Source organism: Symphalangus syndactylus, chromosome 15 (genome assembly GCF_028878055.3).
Source record: "Symphalangus syndactylus isolate Jambi chromosome 15, NHGRI_mSymSyn1-v2.1_pri, whole genome shotgun sequence".
Classification (NCBI taxonomy): Eukaryota; Metazoa; Chordata; class Mammalia; order Primates; family Hylobatidae; genus Symphalangus; species Symphalangus syndactylus.
This window is the reverse complement of record NC_072437.2, coordinates 44,541,895-44,560,870: the sequence shown is the minus strand read 5'-3', so window position 1 is coordinate 44,560,870 and position 18,976 is coordinate 44,541,895. Positions and strand designations below refer to the sequence as shown.

Below are 18,976 nucleotides of genomic sequence, written 5' to 3'. Positions count from 1 at the left end.
ACATCCTATAGATATTTAAACTTTATTTTTTAAAATGTCAACTTTTATTTTAGATTTGGAGGTACACGTACAGATTTGTTACATAGGTATATTGCATGATGCTGAAGTTTGGGGTACAATTGATCCCATCACCCAGGCAGTTTAATATGTCTAAAGATAAACCCATCCTCTTCCCCCAACACTGTTCCTCCTCTTACATTTCTTATCTCTAGACACCCACAACAGAAACCTGGAGTCACCCTGGACTACGCTCTCCTCTACCCTTTTACATTCTATCGGTCACCAAGTTTAGTAGATTCTGCTTCCTAAATGCCCTTATACCTGTTTCTTCTTTCCATCTGCTTTGGGGCTTCTCAATCTTGGCACTATTGACATTCCAGGCCAGATAATTCTTTGCTGTGAGTGATGCCCTCTGCATCATAGGCTGTTTAGCAGCATTACTGACCTAGTAGATGTTAAGGTTGCCCTTGTGAGTTATGACAAACAAAAAGTTTTCCAACATTGTCAAATGTCCTCTGGGAGACAAAGCCGCAGGCCTCCAATTAAAAAATTACTGATCTGTTACTGTTTAATTTTCCATTCTTGTTGTTTCAGGCCTGGATTGTTTTAATAGTTGTTGGGTCGTATTTTTTTTTTTTTTTTTTTTTTTTTAGATGGAGTCTTGCTCTGTCACCCAGGCTAGAGTGCAGTGGCACGATCTTGGCTCACTGCAACCTCTGCTTCCCAGGTTCAAGTGATTCTCCTGCCTCAGCCTCCCGAGTAGCTGGGATTACAGGCATATGCCACCATGTCCAGCTAATTTTTGAATTTTTAGTAGAGATGGCGTTTTACCATATTGGCCAGGCTGATCTCAAATTGCTGACCTCAAGTGATCCGCCCACCCCGGCCTCCCAAAGTGCTAGGATTACAGGCATGAGCCACTGCACCCGGCCCATTGGGTTGTATTATAATTGGCATCCCTGCCAATATTGCACAGCCCACTCACTCACCTCCCACTCCACTCCCTGAACCCATTGTCTGCACTGCTACCTGAATGATCTTTGTGGTTAATCTGACCATTTCACTCTCCCATTGAAAGCCCCCTTTGCTTATAGGATAAAGTGCAAACTGCTTATGAAGCCATACAGAGTTCTCCAAAAACCTGACTTAACCAATTTCACTGCACATCCTGCCACCACTATCCTCTACTTGTAATGCAGGAACATATTTTCGTCACTTACAGTTTGGTTCAAGCTCATAACCTCCTGTGTGAAGTCATTCCTAAACCTCTGTGAAGAGCTGGTTACTCTCTTCTCGGTGGCTCTACTATGGCCTTGGTAGACTTCTAGAAGACTTGGGTTTTTGTATGGCTAGCTGTACTAAAAATTGCAAGGTTTTTAGGGCTGAAACCGGGTCTGCTTGATTCCTGTGTTTCTCATTGTTAAGACAACCCTGACACATAGTAACCACCCAATTCATTTTTCAACAAATGACAGAAGTGCAACAGTCATTCCCTCAGGAACTTTTGATTCTGCAAAAATGCTTGGACGGTAAATTGGGCTGCAGCAATTGCCTATTCTTCACTGAAGAAAAGTCTTAAGGATTTAACTCTGAAATTTTGGAAGACAAAGTAGCCTTAAATTAAAATAGCACCTTTCAGGCCAGGTGTGGTTGCTCACACCTGTAATCCGAGCACTTTGGGAGGCCAAGGTGTGAGGATCACTTGAGATCAGGAGTTTGAGACCAGCCTGGCCAACATGGTGAAACCCCATCTCTACTAAAAAAAGAAAAATACAAAAACTAGCCAGGCATGGTGGCAGGCCCCTGTAATCCCAGCTACTTGGGAGGCTGAGGCAGGAGAATCACTTGAACCCGGGAGGTGGAGGTTGCAGTGAACCAAGATTGCAACACTGCACTCTAGCCTGGGTGACACAGCAAGATTCTGTCTGAAAAAATAAATAAATAAAATAAAATAGCACCTTTCAAATGCTTATAAATCACAAGATCAAATCAGTTGAAAGCAATACTTTCTTTTTACTCATTACAGTTTATTGAGCACACACTAAGTGCTCAGAACTGTGTCAGGTGCTATACAGATTATAACCCTTTAAACTGCGAGAATTACCAATAAAACATGAAAGAGTGAAAAAGCTGGATTGCAATTAACTTCACCGATAATTATTATGGTGTAATTCTAGGTACATCATTGTTATATGGAAATAAAAATCTCAACAGTGAGTGAAGGCTGCTAAAAGTAGCAGCAGCAATTAAGCCTCATATGACTATATAACTTTAGAATGAAAATGTCAGGAAGGAGAAATGGAAAAATCATGCAATCAAGCGAGACATGTTTTATAAAATAATAAAGGACAGGACCTCTTTTTAAATGCTTGATGGCAAACACATGTCACAAGTTAGAAAAATGTTCACTGTATTTGTTGAATGTTTTCCATATGTCACACATATGGATTTTCTAATTCTATGAGAGGTTTTTCACTTAAAAATTCCAGTGTGTTAACAAGTTAATAAGTGATCTACTGACTTCTTCCCACGCAAGGGGCTGGAAAACCAATTTTGGCATAGTAGGTGGCATTGCTTTCCCTGGGTTCTCAGCCAGGGTCCATCTGGGTACAACGGAGGTGAGGCAGCCTCCCCAGTCCTGCTGCATGCTGCCTCTCAGCCCACCTGCCGGCTGCCACCCCCCTCAGGTCCCCTGTGTCCAGCCCTGCCAAACCGCCCACCTCACCCTGAAAATTCCCTCTGCCAACAAAGTCCTTTTCCCCTGTGCCGTACCTAGCCCATGTCTATTCATCCTTTTCTCTGAAGGTCTTAGTGAAATGTCATCTCTCCTGTGAAGCCTACTTGGGTCTCCCAAGCAGAATCTGTAATCCCTGGTTCACTGGCTCCTTGGTACTTAATGAATTCCCCGTGTCATGCCACACTAACCCTTTCTATTCATTTAGCTATTTCAATAAATACGTTTATTTCAAAAGCTTATTTATTGAGCATCTGCCATGGATCAGACATGGTGCCCAACCCTAGAAACAGAAAAATGAATGGTGCATGGGGCCTGCTAGAGACCTAGACATCCAAATACAAGAAGCACAAAGAACACCCAGGAAATTTATCGTAAAAAGATCTTTCCCTAGGCACATTGTCATCAGGTTATCCAAAGTTAGGACAAAACAATGAATCTTAAAAGCTGTGAGACAGAAGCACCAGGTAGCCTATAAAGGAAAACCTATCAGATAAACAGCAGATTTCTCAGCAGAACCTCTACAAGCTAGAAGGGATTTGGGCCCTATCTTCAAAAATTCAAAGAATATGTCTCCTAGTTTTCCAGTATGGATGGGGTCCCATGTAGATTGACTGTGCAGGATAAGAGAAAAGTCAAATATGGCTCCTAGTTTTTCAGCATGGGTGGAGTCCCATGTAAGATATGGACTACATAGGAGAAGTGAATTTAGGAAGAAAGTTGATGCATTCAGTATACTTCACATAGAGCACTGGGTGCCTGTGGACATTGGGGTAAAGATATCTAAGAGGCAACTGAACTTCTGAGCCTGAAGGTTGGGGATGCAGAACGAGCTAAAGAGAGAGATCTGCAAATCATCTGCCCCTGACTGGTAATCAGGGACCATGAGACCTACAGAGAACCCCTGGAGAGGGCCCAACATGGAAAGAAAGCGTAGGCAGAGCTCTGGAGAACACCAGGTAAAACGGCCTGGCAGAGGAAAAGGAGTCATGGAAGACACTGAGAAGCACAGTTAGAGAGGATGAAGGAGAACCAGGAGGACACGGTGTGATTCGGTACAAAGGAAAGATATTACAGGAAAGAGGAAGGTTAGTGCTAAGATTAAGGGCATAGCTTCTGAAGTCAGACCACCTCCATGCTGGTCCAGTGCTTAATAATTGGGTGAAATAGAGCAAAGTATTTTTTTACTCTTTATACCTCAGTTTTCTCATATGTAAATGGATATCTCATAGGATTATTGTTAATATTAAAAACATTTAGACTAGCACCTACCATGTATTATGTCCTTAATAAATATCATTTTTTATTAATATTATAGATTTCTCTCTTCCATTTCTGTCAACTTCCCCAAGGGCAGAGACTCCTTTTTTTGAGACAAGTTCTCACTCTGTCACCCAGGGTGGAATGCAGTGGTGCAATTATGGCTTACTGCAGCCTCAACCTTCTGGGCTCAAGTGATCTTCCCACCTTGGCCTTTCTAATAGCTGGGACTACAAGTGTATACCACCATGCCCAACTAAATTTTTTAAATTATTTTTTATAAAGACAGGGTCTCACTGTGTTGCCCAGGCTGGTCTCAAACTAGGGCTCCAGCAATTTTCCCACCTCAGCATCCTAAACTGTTGGGACTATAGGCATGAGCCACCACACCCAGCCACAGAGACCACTTTTTAAAAATCTTCTTTGTATCTCCTTTACCTACCACAGCATATAACACATAATAGGCACAAAAGAAATGGTTGTTGAATAAAATCACTCTACTAGGACCCTCTATGTGGCCAGAGCATCTTTTGTCATAATAGTCAGAGATTTGACCCACAGAGTCAAAGTTCTGAGAAAATAGTCTGTTTTTCTCCAAAGTCAGAAAAGTCTATTTTGGTTGTTTCCAAAAACATTTAATGTACTTAAAAAATCCTAGAGTTGAAGAGACTTTGAAAGTCATCCAGTCCAATTTCCTTATTAATGCAAGAAACTTTATATGACATCCATAAAACTCAACTTCCAGTGACAGACAACCCACTCCCAGCCCATTTCTCTGTTAGAAGGTTTTATTTTATTCTTAGATCTTGAACACAAGGCGGCCTCCCTGCGATTTTTACCAGCTGGTCCTAATTCGATCTTATAAAGCTAGCCAACCTACTTCTATACCCCTGAGAAGATAACAATCCTTCAAGAAATTGAAGACAACTACAGGCATCCTTTATTTTATTGGAAGAAGTTACCACCTAGGACTTTCACAGCTAGAGAAGAGAACTCAACAGCTTTTCCAAAGCTTCAAAGAACAGGCAAAGCCTCTTGTTAGGGGCTAATGCAGCTTGACTTGAAGTTGAAGTCAATGCACATTGACCATTCTGAAAATCTAGAGCCTTTAAGAATGATGCTAAATCTACTCTACCTGTGCTCTATAAATGGAAAAACAGAGACTGGATGACAGCACCTGTGTACAGCATGGTTTACTGAATGTTTTAAGACCACTGTTGAGACCCAGTGTTCAGAAAAAGATTCCTTTCAAAATATTACTGCTCATTGACAATGCACCTGATCACTTAAGAGCCCTGATGGAGACATACAAGGAGATCAATGTTCTTTTCATGCCTATTAATGTAACATCTGTTCTGTAGTCCATGGATCAAGGACAAATTTTGACTTTCAAGTCTTATTATTTAAGAAATACATTTCATATGTTTATTGCTGCCATAGATATTGATTTCTCTGATGGATCTGGGCAAAGTAAATTGAAACCCTTCTGGAAAGGATTCACTACTCTAGATGCCATTAAGAACATTCATGACTCATGAGAGGAGATCAAAATATCAACATGAACAGGAGTTTGGAAGAAGTTGATTCCAATGCTCATGGATGACTTGCAGAGGTTCCAGACTTCAGTGTAAGAAGTAACTGCAGCTGTGACAGAAATAGCAAGAGACAGCAATCCTGAGAGAACCCACAGACCCTCTGAAGAAAGGAGACTGCTCCTGTAGGACCCAGGTGAACCCCCGAAACTGTGAGTGCCCCAGCTACGAAAGTGGGAAAGGGAGACCCTCCTCTCCTGAACACACACCCCCACTGGAAAAGCTGAAGGTCTGTTTGTGGGAGAAGTTTCTGACTTTATCTGGAGTTGAGTCAATGTGGAGAGCCAAGTGAAATACAGGGGTAGGGGAAGCAGCAGAAAGGCCCTGGGAGCTTGCTGGGTCGCCTAGCAGGCCATTCCTGCCTGGCACCACAGGGGATCCTATGGGAAGGAGTAGGGGGTAAAACTACACAGGAAGAAGCAAATCTCTAGCTGAACTTAGTAACAATTTGAACAGGGTGAGAAGCCTCCTGGCCAGAACTTTCTGGGGAGGGTGCCAATCCAGTATGCAGACTCCACAGGCAAGGGAAAAACCCAGCCCTTGTCTTTCACAACTAGGAGGCAAGTAGCCTGGGGCAGGTTTTCAAGCCAGTATTGCTCTCTGCCTGGAAACAGTCTGGGGGCTGATAAGGGACACGGTGGGAGTGAGACCGGCCCTTTGGTTTGCATGGGAGCTGGGTGAGGCCTGTGACTGCCAGCTTCCCCCCACTTCCCTGACAACCTGCATGGCTCAGCAGAGGCAGCCATAATCCTCCCACATACACAACTCCAGTGACCTGGGAATCTCACTCCCATCCCCCACAGCAGCCACAGCAAGACCCACCCAAGGAGAGTCTGAGCTCAGACATGCCTAGCCCTGCCCCCACCTGATGGCCCTTCCCTACCCACCCTGGTAGCCGAAGACAAAGGGCATATAATCTTGGAAGTTCTAGGGCCCCGTCCACTGCCGGTTCCTCCCCATAATACCACAGCTGATGCTCTCTGGAAAGCGCCACCACCTAGCAGGAGGCCAACCAGCACAAAAATAGAGCAATAAACCACCAAAGCTAAGAACATTCACGGAGTCCATTGCATTCCCTACCACCTCCACAGGAACAGGTGTTGGTATCCATGGCTGACAGATCCATAGACAGTTTACATCATGGGAGTCTGTGCAGACAACCCCCAGTACCAGCCCAGAGCCAGGTAGACTTGCTGGGTGGCTAGACCCAGAAGAGAGACAACAATCACTGCAGTTTGGCTCACTAGAAACCACATCCATAGGAAAAGGCGGAGAGTACTACATCAAGGGAACATCCTATGGGACAAAAGAATATGAACAACAGCCTTCAGTGCTAGACCTTCCTTCTGACAGAGCCTACCCAAATGAGAAGGAACCAGAAAACCAACCCTGGTAACATGACAAAACAAGGATTTTCACAACTTCCCCCCAAAAATCACATCTTCAACATCCCCCCAAAAATCACACTAGTTCACCAGCAATGGATCCAAACCAAGAAAAAAATTCCTGATTTACCTGAAAAAGAATTCAGGAGGATAGTTATTAAGCTAATCAGGGAGGGACCAGAGAAAGGTGAAGCCCAGTGCAAGACAATACAAAATATGGTACCAGAATTGAAGGGAGAAATGTTCAAGGAAATAGACTGCTTAAAGAAAACACAGTAAAAAATTCAGGAAAGTTTGGACACCCATTTAGAAATGCAAAACGCTCTGGAAAGTCTCAGTAATAGAATTGAACAAGTAAAAGAAAGAAATTCAGAGCTTGAAGACAAGGTCTTCAAATTAACCCATTCCAATGAAGACAAAATAAAAAGAATAATATGAATAAGGCCTCCAAGAAGTCTGGGATTATGTTACACGACCAAACCTAAGAATAAATTGGTGTATCTGAGGAAGAAGAGAATCCTAAAAGCTTGGAAAACATATTTGGGGGAATAATCAAGGAAAACCTCCCCAGCCTTGCTAGAGGCCTAGACATCCAAATACAAGAAGCACAAAGAACACCAAGGAAATTCATTGCAAAAAGATCTTCCCCTAGGCATATTGTCATCAGGTTATCCAAAGTTAAGACAAAAGAAAGAATCTTAAGAGCTATGAGACAGAAGCACCAGGTAACCTATAAAGGAAAACCTATCAGATTAACAGCAGATTTCTTAGCAGAAACCCTACAAGCTAAAAGGGATTTGGGCCCCTATCTTCAGCCTCCTCAAACAAAACAATTATCAGCCAAGAATTTTGTAAATCCAGCAAAACTAAGTATCATACATGAAGGAAAGAGACAGTCTTTCAGACAAACAAATGCTGAGAGAATTCACCATTAGCAAGCCACCTCTATAAGAATTGCTAAAAGGAGCTCTAAATCTTGAAACAAATCCTGAAAACACATCAGAGCAGAGCCTCATTAAAGCATAAATCAGACAGGACCTATAAAATAAAAATATAAGTTAAAAGGCAAAAACAAAAAATAAAAAAACCAAACTACACAGGCAACAAAGAGCATGATGAATGCAACAGTACCTCACGTTTCAGTACCAACATTGAATGTAAATGGCCTAAATGCTCCACTTAAAAGATGCAGAACCGCAAAATGGATAAGAACTCAGCACAGCAAAAGGAATAGTCAGCAAAGTAAACAGACAACCCACAGAGTGGGAGAAAATCTTCACAATCTATACATCTGACAAAGGACTGATATCCATAATCTACAATAAACTCAAACAAATCAGTAAGATAAAAAACAAACAATCCCATCAAAAAGTAGGCTAAGGACAAGAAAAGAAGATACACAAATGGCCAAGAAACATGAAAAAATGTTCAACATCACTAATGATCAGGGAAATGCAAGTCAAAACCACAGTGAGGTACTACCTCACTCCTGCAAGAATGGCCATAATCAAAAAATCAAAAAACAGTAGATGTTGGCATGGATGCGGTAAACAGGGAACAGTTCTGCACTGCTGGTGGGAATGTAAACTAGTATAGCCATTATGGAAATCAGTATGGAGATTCCTTAAAGAACTAAAAGTAGAAATACCATTTGATCCAGCAATCCCACTATTGGCTATCTACCCAGAGGAAAGGAAGTCATTATTCAAAAAGATACTTGTAAACACATGTTTACAACAGTGCAATTCACAATTGCAAAATTGTGGAACGAACCCAAATGCCCATCAATCAAGTGGATAAAGAAACTGTGGTATATACATATATGGTGGAATACTATGCAGCTGTAAAAAGGAATGAATTAATAGCATTTGCAGTGACCTGGATGAGATTGGAGAGTATTATTCTAAGTGAAGTAACTCAGGAATAGCAAACCACACATCATATGTTCTCACTGATATGTGGGAGCTAAGATATGGGGACGCAAAGGCATAAGAATGACACAATGGACTTTGGAGACTTGGGGGAAAAAGTGGGAGGAGGGTGAGGGCTAGAAGACTACAAATATGGTGCAGTGTATATTGCTTGGGTGATGGGTGCATCAAATTCTCACAAATCACTACTAAAGAAATTACTCATGTAACTAAATACCACCTGTACCCCAATTACTTATGGAAAAATTTTTTTAAAAAAAGAAATAGCCAGAGAATTAGAATTACAAGTGGAGCCTGAAGATGTGACTGAATTGCTGCAGTCCCACGATAAAACTTTAGCAGATAAGGAGTTGCTTCTTAGAGATGAGTAATGAAAGTAGTTTCTTAAGATAGAACCTACTCCTGGTGAAGATGCCATGAGCATTGTTGAAATGACAACAAGAGATTTAGGGATTTAGAATATTCCATAAATTTAGTTGATAAAGCAATGGTAGGCTTTGAGAGGATTAACTCCAATTTTGAAAGACGTTCTACCATGAGTAAAATGCTGTCTAACAGCATCACATGCTTGCCACAATGTCGATGGCTGCTGACTGATCAGGGTCTGCACTAGGTGGGGACATTGACAGACTAGCTTGCCCAGAAATAGATAATCAGGACTGTTGGAAGTTTGGAAAAGTGTGGCATTCATGTAAAGAAAGTTGCAGCAACAAGTTAAGAAGCCCTGTCACACTTCTGGTTTGTGAACAACCAGCATTCAAGAGTGTCTGCACACTTATGCCTTATAGGACATCTCTGAAAGCAAGTTGTTAAATTTTTCAAATATACGTCTTGGTTTTAGTGTAGCTCTTCAGCCTGTCAAGACCACCTAAGATAGTATAATTTGATCTGAGATTGACCATCTCAGCTATCTGTTTTAGCTTAGTATCATCTATAAATCTGAATGAAATGTCTCCTACAGCTTCATCCAAAGCTCTGGAAGAAGACAGCAGCATCACTGGCTATCTAACCCAGGAAAAATCACCTCACCTCTATGATCCTCCATGTATTTCCCTATAAAATTTGGTTAGGTGGTCTTTATTTTTTTTTTTTTGCAGTTTTATTTTTTTTTATTTTTTTTTTAATTATACTTTAGGTTTTAGGGTACATGTGCACAATGTGCAGGTTTGTTACATATGTATCCATGTGCCATGTTGATTTCCTGCACGCATTAACTCGTCATTTAGCATTAGGTATATCTCCTAATGCTGTCCCTCCCCCCTCCCCCCACCCCACAACAGTCCCCGGAGTGTGATGTTCCCCTTCCTGTGTCCGTGAGTTCTCATTGTTCAATTCCCACCGATGAGTGAGAACATGCAGTGTTTGGTTTTTTGTCCTTGCGATAGTTTACTGAGAATGATGTTTTCCAGTTTCATCCATGTCCCTACAAAGGACACGAACTCATCATTTTTTATGGCTGCATAGTATTCCATGGTGTATATGTGCCACATTTTCTTAATCCAGTCTATTGTTGTTGGACATTTGGGTTGGTTCCAACTCTTTGCTATTGTGAATAGTGCCGCAATAAACATACGTGTGCATGTGTCTAGTGAGATACCATCTCACACCAGTTAGAATGGCCATCATTAAAAAATCAGGAAACAACAGGTGCTGGAGAGGATGTGGAGAAATAGGAACACTTTTACACTGTTGGTGCGACTGTAAACTAGTTCAACCATTGTGGAAGTCAGTGTGGCGATTCCTCAGGGATCTAGAACTAGAAATACCATTTGACCCAGCCATCCCATTACTGGGTATATACCCAAAGGACTATAAATCATGCTGCTATAAAGGTGGTCTTTAAAGCTAAGCACGAAACAGCGGTTTGCGTAAAACTTTTAAGAAGCCTCCCTAGGAAGTACACAATATTCTATCACCAGTATTTTTACTGAAATTCACTGACATGAAATTATATGCCCAATTTTGTCTGAATGGGCATTTTCTAAAGAAAAGATCTATAGTTTTCTTGAGATTTTTAAAAGGGTCCAAGGGACCACTATTCCATGAAGATGGTTGTTCAAGTAGCTGGCTGCCCATCTCACTGCACTATTTTAACACATTCCTCTACCTCTGTCATGAAAATGAAAATATTGAAGCAGTCTACTATTTTCATAAAGTAACTGTGAATTCTCTTCAAACTTCCTATAACCCATGAGCTTCCTCCCAACTCAGGAAGCAGCTATGGTTTTCTATGTATGCTGCCCTTCAGAAGGGTTGCTATAGCAGAATAGAAAAAAACTAAAGACTCAAGATCCCAGAATTTTAGTATTAAAGCCTTTGAAAATGTAGGCTGCAGGATTCAAGGCCTAAAGTATATGCTTTAACCACTGGATATAGATGTCTACCAAATCAAGACAAGTCCAGTTCCATCCTAAAAATAGACAAGGATTCTGCCAGTAAGGGGGAGTCAGAGGAACAGAAGAGCTGAGATATTAAGGTATCTCTGAAACGGAGTCCCACTCCTGTCCCCATCACTGGTGGGAGAGGGTGAATAACAGAAACTCCAAATGGGTCTGGGGACATCTGTTAACACTGAAAACATTCCAGAAAGATCCACAGAGATATCCCACATCCAGAGTGGAAACAGTAGAAAAATCATCAATGTGTGGGCACCTGGGCAGACAAGCCTAACACATCATCAGGACCTCCAAAATCCAGTGAGGCAAAGGAAGAGTTCATGGTGTTCCCCATGAGCCCAGGAGGGATGGGTAAATAACAGAAAAAGAGGAAAACCCATGAGGCCTCTGAACTGGTATGAGGCTGACACAGCATAAACACCAGAGACCAGGGGCCAGAAGCAGCAAAGGTGTGTCTGTCAAAGCCAGCTTAGATAGATGATGCCAACCTAAGGCCTGACACCTGATGTCCCCTACCCAATGCCTTGAGATGACATTAAGTGTCCTCCCCCTCCCCACAATGTACAGAAAGGTGAAGGACAGGGAGATCCGGGGACCAACTGAGATTTAGCATTTGCCATTCAGCAGAATGGAGATTCAGTGAGAAAATGTGCTCAGTTACAGAAATTCTACAAAAGATACACTTCTTAAATACTCAAGTTTATGGGTAAAGACGTATATCTGCAACAGAAATCATGACAAACGATGACAAACGTTCTACTAAAATCACATAGCACTGTGCCCATGTCTATGGCATTACCCAGGTCCATACAGTCAAAGCAGCTTTTCGAGAAGGAAGTGTGACGACTCTGACGGTGGTGACCCTTTTCTCTTGCTAACCAGTGCTGATTTAGACCAAGTGTTCACTCTCCCTCCACTCGATGAGCCAGGTATGGCCTGCCAGGTTCTTGTTTAACTGAAGCAGTCCATTGTCAACAAAAGCCCTTAAAATTTTCAGACCCATCTTATCCCTTCCATGTTTTATGGTGCTAAAGTCTGCTGTCTTAACTAGTCTTTTGAAGTACTTGAGGAAATTCAATGCTTTTTTTTGAGGCAAATATTGATCCTACCCACAGGATATGGGTATATCCTATTCAACTGATGTATGACAAAAGATAGACATCAGGCTCTTGAACATTTTGACAATTCTGCATTATTCTGGAAGAATTGGGTGGATGGATTCTTCTGCAGTGAAACAGCATAGAACATAGATATTAAGATCCAAGTTGGAAAAAAATCCAATGACAAGTCGGTTTAATTCCAGCCTTTGCCAAAAGTTCCTGTGAGACTTCCAATATTTAAGAGAGTCCTCAGGGTCATCATACTAGAGTATCCATTGCCCCTCTTTCAGGTATTGCCCCCAGCCATGGGTTACAGAGCAGAAAGCAAGAATCTGACTTATATCATCTAAGCTCCCAGCAGAAATGATTTCCCTTAATCAGGATTTTTATTCTCTTTAACTTTTATACATGGTTTATACAAAAAATATCCCTTTAAACAATGTTCCTGTGACTTTTGCAAGACCTGAGTTAGTTATTGCCTGTTAAATTGTCCCTTACATAAACAGTTAGTTGATAAATTACTTCTTGATTCAGAGCAAGAAAAGGTTTAGTTCCTGAAAGTGTTTGTCTCTGTCCTGCTGTCAAACAATAAAAATTACATAACCCAAAGATTTCCTTGTTTGCCTTATCTTTAGGAAACTCAGAAATAATTATTGTGCTCTCCTGCAGTAATTGATTTATCTCAAGGACATTGTGACATTGATTTCTCTGCTATATTAATATGTCTCTGGTTTAAATTGTGCATTGTGTTTGATTTTGTAAACAGCCTCAGGCTTTTCTGAAAATAAGTGGAATATCATTTAAAGAAATGCATTTTAACTTCCCCAAGAATTGGTTTTCTTCAAAATATCCACCTCAGTTTTATGGTTACACGAATTCATCTATTTGACTAATTTCTGTCACCTCTATTAGAATGTAAGTTCTGTGAGGGACAAGAGTACATCAAATTTGCTCGCTGTTCTACCTTCAGTGCCTAGCACCATGCTTGAGGGTTAGGGGGCTACAGTAACAAACAACCTGAAAACTTCCCCATGGCTTAAAGAACAAAGGCTTCTTTTTTTCTTGCTCACTCTACATATCCACTATAGAGGTCGGCTGTGACTCTACCTCTCATAACCACTGGAATGTTGTCCTGGCAAAGAGAAAAGAGATAATGACAAACCACAAATCATCTATTAGCACTGTATTGGCCAAACCCCAGTCACATGGCCAGGAAGGGAATGGGTAGCCCTCCCAGGGACAGGTACTGCAGGGAGGGTTTGGAATATTTGGAGACAATAATGCATCTATAACGTATAACATAACCTGAGCAATTAAGTCACCTGGACTTACAAATTACATTTTCCTAAATTAATATGGTGCTCTTTGTTTCTTCCCATATATATATTTCACCTTTGGTCTTTGAAACTTGTTTTAGAAAAAAAGTTCATTTCAAAGTATCCTGTTGTACTATCAACTTCGTTATACCTAGGTCAAATACACATGATCATGCATAATATCTCTCCCCTTCCCCCTGTACAGCTTAGGAAGTCTAGAGAGCAGGGTATTAACTTTTCCCACTCCAGTACAGTCACAGAGGCCTCAGTGAACCATTACAGAGCCCATGTCTGGGTTTCCATCTCCTACTATAGAGAAGAGCAGATCAACTGATAATCTGTCGTTGGATTTTTTTCAACCTGGGTCTTAATATCTATGTTCTATGCTGTTTCACTGCAGAAGAATCCATCCATCTAATTCTTCCAGAAGAATGCAGAATTGGCAATATGTTCAAGAGCCTGATTTGAAGTTTGAAGTTTTCACACTTTGAAACACCTGAAAACCCTGAACAAAATAAAATGCTCTTTTGAATGCATGCCTGAGCTTGGAAGAAAATAAGAGAACTGCAGGGGCCAAAGAAAATGAAATGGAAACTATAGCAGGCGGCTAGAGAACCAAAAGTGCAACAGTCATGCTGGTGAAAGCCTTTCCGGTTTGATGCTGACATTACAAACCTGAGGCTGAGGTTTTAATGGCTTCATAAAAGCAGAAGACCCCGCTTAACTTGGGGAGTTACACTGAGGCCCCAAATAAAGCTATAATCCACAAAGGACCTCAGCCTAAGTAAAAGGTATACTCAGACTTTCCAGATTTAGCAAATAAAAATATAGGCTAGCCAGTTAAATTGGAATTACAAATAAACTTTTAATATCAGTGTGTCCAATGCAGTATCTGGAACATACTTATCCTAGAAATTTTTGTTGTTGTTTATCTGAAATTTAAATTTAACTGGACACCCTGTATTTTTACCTGGCTCTCCTAGGGACACTAGAAAAATTACCCAGCAGCCAGCATAAGGAGTCAACAAGAATGCTTGCCTATCTCCATGTGGACTCTCAGTAGTGGGGGACAGGTGGGAGGGAAAAATATCCCCCCTTAAAAGTGAATAATCATGGGTCTGCTCTTACACAGATTTATGGTTGAACTTCATACTGCATGAGCCTCATCTACCAGGATAGAAATTAGCCTAAGAAAGGCCCACCAGACCATGATACCTCAGCATTCCAAAGATAAGCTCACAACTCAAAATTACAGTTGGGTCGCTTATGTACTACAAGCAAAGTAGGCTCCTTCACTTGTCAGTTTAAAAATTCAAAGTGCATAAAGGCTTTGAGACATGTCTACAGAATCAGACAAGCTGATTCCTTCTCTGTATTCCCGTAGGTAGGGCAAATCAAAAGGTTTGATCCTGTGGCTTCACGCTGTGATTCTCATTTGGCCAAAAACACAGCTGAGAAAAAAAAAAAAGAAAAGGAAAAAACAAGCCAGTTCTAGTATTGGAAATGTAGCATTCATTAATCCATTAAGAATAAAAAGGAATGAGATCATGCCCTTTGCAGGGACATGGATGAAGCTGGAAGCCATCATCCTCGGCAAACTAACACAGGAACAGAAAACCAAACACCGCATTTTCTCACTCATAAGTGGGAGTTGAACAAAGAGAACGCATGCACACAGAGAGGGGAATAACACACACAGGGACCTGTCGTCGCCGGGGTGGGGGAGGGGGCGCGATGGGAGGGAGAGCATCATGACAAATAGCTAATGCACGCGGGGCTTAAAACCTAGGTGACAGGTTGACAGGTGCAGCAAACCACCATGTCACACGTATACCTATGTAACAAACCTGCACATTCTCAACATGTATCCTGGAACTTAAAGTAAAATAAAAAAAAATAAATAGGTCCTTATAACCTAGAAGAAAAAAAAAGAATAGACCTTAAGGCACTTTGAAGCTTTTAGTTCCCTTTAATCATAAAAGCCACTTATTAACTAAAACTAGAGATAGCTCAAGCTATCTGTTTAAAGGCTTAGTCTCAATGTGTCCCTTCCCTGAAATCCCAGTAGAGTGGCCAACTGTCCTGAAACCCACTAGGATTTAGCAATGAAACACCTCAGTCCTGGCCAAACCAAGACAGTGGGTCTCAGGAAACATTCTTCATCCTAATAAAAGGCAAATTAAGTACAGTTGACCCTTGAACAACATGGGGGTTATGGATGCTGACTTCCCATGCAGTAAAAAATCTGGGTATAACTTTCGACTCCACAAAAACTTTGCTAATAGCCTTAACTGTTAACTGGAAGCCTTACCAATAACACATATGGTTGATTAACACATATATTGTGTGTATTATATTACAATAAATTAAGCTAGAGAAAAGAAAATGTATTCCTTTAGCTGCCATCCTGCCTCCCTGTGTGCTTCTAATCTCAGCTGGTCTCACCCAGGACTCCCCGAGTGCCAACCCTAGTTCCCCACCCAGCCCCTTTTCCACTCAGATAAAATGAAAGAAACAATCATGAACCAAAAACTCACCAAACGGCAAGCAGAAGTGCACACTGGTCGGAAAGGAACTGCTCACAGAAAAAAAGGTGGTTCACAGCATCTGACACACTGTGTTTGAGGGCAAGTAGGCCCCTTTGACACGTTTGGTGTTGAACTCATGAGGTTTTGAATGTCCAGGGACATTGGCCAATATCAAAAGAACTTTAAAAGTCAGTTTGGTAAGGCACTTCTTGACTTCAGGGAGAAAACAGCAATGGAACCAATCCAGAAAAAGGGTTCTCATTGTCCCGGCCTTCTGGTACAACCAAAAGACTGGCAGCTGGTATTTATCTTGTCCCTTCAAGGCTCAGAGGTTAATGGTTTTATACATAAGGGTAGTCCTGATCATAAACCTAGGGATAGCAGAGGATAAAAAATTTCAGTTCTCCTTAAAGAAATTAGGGGTAAACAATATCTCTGGTATTGAAGAGGTGAATATGTTTACACACCAAGGAACAGTGATTCACTTTAACAACCCTAAGGTTCAGGCATCGCTGGCAGCAAACACTTTCACCATGACAGGCCATGCTGAGACAAAGCAGCTGACAAAAATGCTACTCAGCATCTATCATAAACCAGTGCTGCAGATGCTGACTAGTTCAAAGAGACACTAGTTCAAAGAGACTGGCTAACACTCTGCCCAAACTATCTACGGGTGGAAAAACACCACTTGCTACTGGAGAGGATGATGATGATGAAGTTCTAGATCTTGTGGAGAATTTTGATGAGGTTTCCAACAATGAGGCAAACTGAATTGAGTCAACTTCTGAAGAAGATAAAACTTGAAGAAGTTACTGAGAGCTGCTGTTTTATATTATGACTGCTTTTTAAAAATGTTTTGTTTACAGATCTAACAAAATCTAGATCTTGTTTTTAAGCCCAAGCCCCTTGGACACTGCAGCTCTTTTCAGTTTTTGCTTATATGCAATTCACTCTTTGCAGCTAATTAAGCTGAAGAAGCCTGGGAATAAAGTTTGAAACAAAGGTTAATAAAGCTCTTTGCCTAGTAAAATGTGTGTGTGTGTGTGTGTGGTGTGTAAACACACATATACATGCATACACATATGTGCATATATTCACACACATATATAAATACATACACATATACACATACACACATATATACATACACACACACATACATACATATAGTATTCATTAAGTAGAAGTGGATCATCACAAAGGTCTTCATCCTTGTCATCTTCACATTGAGTAGGCTGAAAAGCAGGAAGAAGAGGAGGGTTGGTCTTGCTGTGTCAGGGGTGGCAGAGGCAGAAGGGGTGAAGGAGGTAGAAAGGCAGGCAGGAGAGGCAGGGACATTACATGTGTATTAGTCCATTCTCATGCTGCTAATAAAGACATAACCAAGACTGGGTAATCTATAAAGAAAAAGAGGTTTAACTGACTCACAGTTCCACATGGCTGGGGAGGCCTCACAATTATGGTGGAGGGCAAAGAAGGAGCAAGGGCGTGTCTTACATGGCAATAGGCAAGAGAGCTTATGCAGGGGAACTCCCACTTATAAAACCATCAGATCTCTTGAGACTTATTCACTACCACGAGATCAGTATGGAGGAAACCGCTCCCATGATTCAATTATCTCCCACAGCGTCCCTCCCATGACACATAGGGGTTATTATAATTCATGGTGAGATTTGGATGGTGACATGGCCACACTATATCACCACGTAACTTTATGGAAATACATTGTTAATTCTGTCTGATTATTTTTTGGTTTTGCTTCTTAATTTCTCTAAATGTTTCTATATGGTACTAATCCTTCTACAACCAGGTCCCTTTAAATTTCAGTACCCCTGTATTTTTGGTGACTGAAATAATGAAAATTCTGGTCAGGTCCTGTCTTGTCTTGCTTGCACATGTTAACCACTCCCTCTTTGCCCAATATCCCTTTTTCTCCACAATATAATTATAAACTGCTGATGTACTATTTCTTTGTCAAGCAGAGGGAAATAACTTCAGGGTCACAAAAAAATTTTGCAGAAGAAATGAATGCCTTTAGGAATGTTTCAACCAGCTGCTGACACCCAGAAGTCTGGCTGCTCAAGGTGTTATCTGAGACTGAAGAAACACAGACTTTTCCCCTGGGTTCCCAGAAACTCCCCCTCCCTTACTCTCCAGCTGCATAAAAACTCCCTGCTTCGTCTTTTTGTTAAGATAGATTTGAGAGAGCTTGTTCTCCTGGCTTCTCACTTCAGCCAAATTGAAAAAACCTTTCTCTATCTCCAAGCACCGATGTCTCATTGTTTGGCTCCAGCCACACACTGGGCACACGAGCCTGAATTTGGGGTTCTACAACACTTCCAATGTTTGCTTTAGTTTCAATATTCATGTTATAGAGGAGTTCATGCCATAAAATAAGTCAAAAGCAGTCTTGAATAATTGGAAGGTTTCTGCCAGTTTGTCTAATGTCAGTTTGTTTTCTGGCCCTGCTTCTTTTGTCCTCTATTCTTTATTGCCTAGTGCTAATTCAGAAGCACTAATTTCCATCAAGTCATCTCCTGTTAATTCCTTTCATGTGATCTCTGCTAGCTCTTGGAGTTCTCTAAGATCTATATCTTGAAACTCTTTATTCCTATCTTTTTTGCCATAGCCACAATCTCTTTTATTATTTCCTTGTCTGTCTCTGTCACAAATCTTATGAAGTCATGTGCAACATCTGGGCACAGTTTTTTCAAACAAGAATTTATTATTTCAG

The 18,976-nt window shown here is 41.2% G+C and overlaps 1 pseudogene; it reads left to right on the top strand.

Annotated features, from left to right (window-relative positions):
• Positions 1–16,219: 16,219 nt before the first annotated feature.
• LOC129463927 (transcription factor BTF3-like) lies at positions 16,220–17,013 on the top strand (annotated as a pseudogene).
• The last annotated feature ends 1,963 nt before the right edge of the window (positions 17,014–18,976 follow it).